Source organism: Phasianus colchicus, chromosome 15, assembly GCF_987193195.1.
Source record: "Phasianus colchicus chromosome 15, bPhaCol1.hap1.1, whole genome shotgun sequence".
NCBI classification, from domain to species: domain Eukaryota; kingdom Metazoa; phylum Chordata; class Aves; order Galliformes; family Phasianidae; genus Phasianus; species Phasianus colchicus.
Genome location: NC_143450.1, coordinates 12,765,252 through 12,770,265, shown reverse-complemented (window position 1 = coordinate 12,770,265; position 5,014 = coordinate 12,765,252). Strand labels below are relative to the sequence as shown.

The following is a 5,014-nucleotide window of genomic DNA, read 5'->3' as shown; positions in this document are numbered from 1 at the left end:
CCTTGAGTCACAAAACAGATTCTGTATTTGCACAGAGCTCTGTGCACTGCCCAAAGAAGGGCCCATAAAACACAGTAAGACTTTCCCTGTCTCGTTTCTCACCAGCACCCAGCAACACAGGGATGTGCACACACTGGATGCAAGCACACGAAGCATTGGGATTTGGGGCAGCGTGAGGATGGGTACTATGAACATTGAACCCCAGAGATTCCCACCCCGTGAGAGCAAAGCCCAAAGGCACCGTGGGTGTCCCATGTTTGGAAGCAGGCTGCATCCCATGCACGAGTCCCACGTACCAACAGAGAGGGTGGTGGAGGCTGTAGTGCCCTATGGGGCTGTTTTACATTGAGGTGTCCTTGTTCCCCTGACCACAAGGCACTTAGGCTCAGCCTTCTAGAACCCACTTTAGCTGCTGGGTTGGTCTTTTTGTTCTGTCTCCATGTTTTCCCTTTAATCTCTGTACTGGTTAATTAAGACAACATTCCTCAGCATCGCTCCTGCTGTTTGCTGTGGTTATACAAGAGCCGGCTGCATTTGCTCCGAGAATGCAATACTTAAAGCCAAAAATTCTGTGGTTTCAAGTAAAATCCTCCACGACTTTGACTGCTAAACCCAAGTTTGTCCGAAATAGGCACTATTGAAGGCATGAGGCCGTTCGGAGGAAGCCTTACCCAACACCCCACGAGTTGTTATGAAACCTCTGGCCCTGCTGCCACTCGTTCCAGTCCCGGTAGATGGCGGTGACAGCTCATTTTTCCCTTTTGTCGCGGCTCTCCCAGCTGCAGCAGAGCACGGGGCAGCCACGCGCTCGGCATCCTGTTAGCATCCCGCAGTTTGGGGTTAATTTTTCCCCTGCGAGTGCTTTTGGTGTGGTTTCGATCAATGGGAAATGCCATCCAGCCGTAAGAGTTTCTCTCCATCCTTTTTCACAATCTTGACCAAAACCTTCTCCCCCACCACCTGCCTTTTCGTATCTGTTTTGAGGGCGGACAGCTTGTTGGGATGAACAAATAGCATCTCTCTTTGGGGTCCAAATGCTTTTATTTGGCTACCAGTGGCTAGCCCCCTCCAGCATCCCCACCTCCTCGGCACGTCCAGCAAGTCTACTCCTGGGCTTCCTTCTCATCGTCCTCAGCATGGCCCTGGTCCTGGGGCTGGAATAAGAAGAGGAGCAGCACGGTGTGAGAGGAAGGCTGGGTGCTGCTGGGTTCCTCCAGATGCTGAATGCCCCCCCAAAGCAGCATGCATGCAGTGGTTGGTGCTGGGGAGCTCAGCTTGGGGCACTCTGGATGCTTACCTCCTCAGTGCTGCTGCTGCTCCTGTTGTCACCATCCCCAACTCCCTGCAAAGAGGAAAGGACAAGTGTCACCAGGGGCCCTGCCCCCCCATTTGCTATTCAGGATGGGGAGAAATTACACAGATAGAAAGAGCTAGGCTCTGAGCTGGCTGTCAATGGAAAAGCCACGTGAGTTCAGGCTGCAGATGGCTCAGCATCAACCACCAGCTGTGAACACTACGAGTCAGGCACCGCTGTCCTTCACAAGCAGGGTATAAATTAAATCTTTCAAGGCTTTCAAAATCCTCCCACAACTGTTGTACAAAGCAACCATCCCCATGCCACTGAAACCTATTTCTGGGGCTGGCCCCATCCTACCACACACCAGCACCAGCATAACCATACCTCATCCTTTTCCTCCTCTGCCTCCTGTTTTTTTTCCTCTTCCTTCTCCTCTCTCTCCTTATCTTCCCGTCCAAACCCTACAGTGGGCACAGGAGGAGGGTCATTAACAGCAGCACCCCTGGGAGGGTCCCCCCCCCAGCTCCCATCCCACACTCACATTTCAGGATCGTCGACATTTCGCCACAGCCAAAGGGCTCTGGGGCACGAGGTGCTCACACCTATGGCACACAGAGGGGAGGGAAATCATGGGATTTTTTTCAGGGATGAAAATACCTCCTTAGTCCCTGCTGTTTGCAGAGACCAAGCGTGCAAGGAGATGCCTTAACTTCACGTCCAAACCCACCTGGGAGCAGGTGGCAAACACAGAAATATTCAAAATATTTTAAATTAAGAGTAAGTAAGGCTCCATGCTTTGGAGTTCTGGAAAAGCAACAGATGAGAGACGTCCCCCAGGGATGGGATGAGAGCAGGAAGGGAGATGGAGGCAGCAGCAGTAAGAAAACTCTGAGCATTGATTAAGTGCCTGAGCAGTGACAGACGGTGAAGAAAGCAGCTCAGAAGAAGGCAAACAGATTTCTTTAAAAACAGCAAGAACAAACAGAGCCCCCAAAAAAACAGCACTGGCAGCTTAAACCCTCCTTCTCAGACACAAAGAGCAAAATTGGCACCTGTGGCAGAGGGAAGGCAGCAGGGCAGGGAGCAGGGCCATGCTGCAGGCGGGGGCACTGGGGTCGGCCCTTTGCCCCAGCACACAACTACAGAGCAGTCTCTGCTCATCGCAGGTGGAGGGAGGCAGGAGGTGAAGGCTTTCAATTAGTGTTTTTAAGCCCATAAAATGACACTGTCCTTGCGCAGTGAAGCACAAGGTGGCCTCTGGGTTGAAAACACTGATCCGTGTTTTCTAAACACGCTCCAGGAAGCCGCAGGCAGAGCACAGATAGGGGCTGACAGAGGCGCAATCGGTGCAAAGGTAAAATCTAATTAATAATGAATAGCAATCTACTTCCTCTCCGTAATTTAGAAGTGCAGCTCTTAATTAGCAATAATTACTTTTTAATCTAAAATCATTAAAAAGAATCAAACATTAGCAAAAGGAAAGGCAGCCCCTAGGAAGGTGCAACCGATTCCCTGACACTGGGTGCCATGCACCAAACAGCAGCTCCTGCTCAGCCCCAGTCCCGTGGGGCTGCCCTTGCTTTGTGCCTCTATGCTAAATGAGCAGTCGTTCACCACAGCCACACAGGGCTCCCAGCCTTGGATGGAGCTGTGAGCTGAAGCATGGGCAGGTGAAGCTCAGCTGTGCTGAGCTGTGACTTCCCTCTGCAGCTGAGCAAAGCAGGAGGTGCACATGGAACAGAACGCTGGGAAACAAAGCAAGCATTCTTAAACCCAGCACATGTGATAGCATATGTGGTCCCATTGCCACCAGGCACAACTGAGGAGGACTGCAGCCCTTCCCAGAGAGGACAGGGCACGATGTCCCATCTCCATCCATGAGATGCCCCACAGCAAAGCTGACTCGGGGCTGCTCCTGTCTCACCCTGGGCATCACTTCCACTCCTCTCCTCCAGCCCACAGCATCAGTAAGCTGGTCTGTAAATGCCCACAACGAATCAAAGATGGAGGAAGGTGTCCTACCTGAAGCAGGAAAGGTGAGTGGGCTCCTTGGCATCTAGCTGGCAGCAGGCAGCGCGGTGGCTATTTGAGCATTGCGGTCTCCTCCCCAAGTCTTACTTTGGGAGCAGAAAAACTGGCTCTGCCACTCGCCCCGGACAGCACATGACACTGAGAACATGACCAGTCACATTCACACCTATAGAGCCTGGCAGACATTCCTGCCTCCAGCATGGGCAGCAGCACTGAGCCTGACCCCGTACCAGCTCTTCAGGGCACTCCATTGGGAATACACCAAGAGCAGAGCCCTATCAGATACAGAGGATGGGACTTGGAGGTCTCCTTAGAGCCAGAGGGCAAGAATCTCTACCACCAGGTCTTTGCTGCCCTCTTCCCAGAGCATCACAGCCCAGGCAGGGCTCCTCCTGCTTGTCCTTGCTGTTGGCTTCTGCTCCAACATATCATTAAGCAAATAGCTGTCAGCAGAGAGCAGTTACCAGCAAGTCTAAACACTTGCATAATGTGCTTCCCCTCTAATGCAATGCCCTCGTTTCTAATAGCACCAATATGGGATAATAACAGCAACAATAATGTCAAGACAGGCTCGTGTACCTGAAAGCTGATTTGTTTTCTCCACCTAATAAAAGGTATTACCTCTCCCACAAGATTTGCCCCATTTAAACCCTTCAAATCTACAGCAAAGTTCCTCCCACAGTAATTACAACTGTAATTGTAACTCACATGCAAGCTGACCCTGGGTACCCTGCAGTGGAGCTGCAGCTGCACAGAGGTCACCCACCCCAAAAACCTGCCCTTGGATGCATTGGCCCTCCTGGACTTGTGGGAGTCCATGCTGGCCCCAAACACAGAGCACGAGTCCTCCCAGCAAGGTTAGATCAGAAGTAAGAGGTAGGCAAGGCACATGGAGATGAGGGTCAGGATGAGCACGAGGAGCACGACACCAGGTCATCACAGGGCAGGGAGGATGCTCATGTCAGGATCAGCTGGAATCCAGCCCTGCACGTCCGAACAGCTCCTGCCATCCCCTGATGAGGATACTCACCCACAGGCACGGTGCTTGACCTGGTTTTGAAAATTGTGACCCTATTACAGCAGTCGCTGCTCCCTGCCTGCCCTGCCAGGCTTGTGGTATGATGATGGGGCACATCCATCATCCTCCAGCCACAGTCAGCAAGGGCACAGCCCTGGCATTGCTGCAGGGACATGGGGACACAGAGCACCACCCCAGGGCTCTGGCTCCTGGGGGCTGCCCCAGCCAGGCCACAGCCAGCAGCATCTTGTAATGTGAATCTGGTTGTTACCATGTATGGGACATCAGTGTTCCCAGCCCACAAAGCACACCTGAGCTCTGCTCTCAGCCTACAGCAGGCATGGAGCTGCCTACAGATAGTGGAAGGGAACATGGCAGCCAGCACCCAGCATCAGTGCTATGAGCTGCTGTCGAAGTGCATAGCTCCACTCCCAGAAACATTAATTAGCACAGGACTGGGCATTTATGTCCTCCCACGCTGGATTTGATTACTGTGCTAAGCAGCCTTTGGCTACAGAAGACCAATCTTTCTGCTGAAATCACATCACTACAGACAACTGTTTATTTACGATCCAGCCTGTGTACCTGGGGAAGAAATGCCACAGCCTTCCTCCTCCTGCCACAAGCTCTCCCCTTCCTGCTCCTGAGTCAGAACATTTAATTCATGC

General features: G+C 52.3%; 1 long non-coding RNA gene across 1 annotated transcript; it reads right to left on the bottom strand.

Annotated features, from left to right (window-relative positions):
* Positions 1-1,037: 1,037 nt before the first annotated feature.
* Positions 1,038-2,618, bottom strand: LOC149915910 (uncharacterized). The gene is made up of 4 exons (XR_016471425.1): positions 1,839-2,618; positions 1,682-1,758; positions 1,298-1,342; positions 1,038-1,154 (listed from the first exon to the last, which is right to left on the bottom strand). It is a non-coding gene; the product is annotated as an uncharacterized LOC149915910 (long non-coding RNA).
* Positions 2,619-5,014: the final 2,396 nt, after the last annotated feature.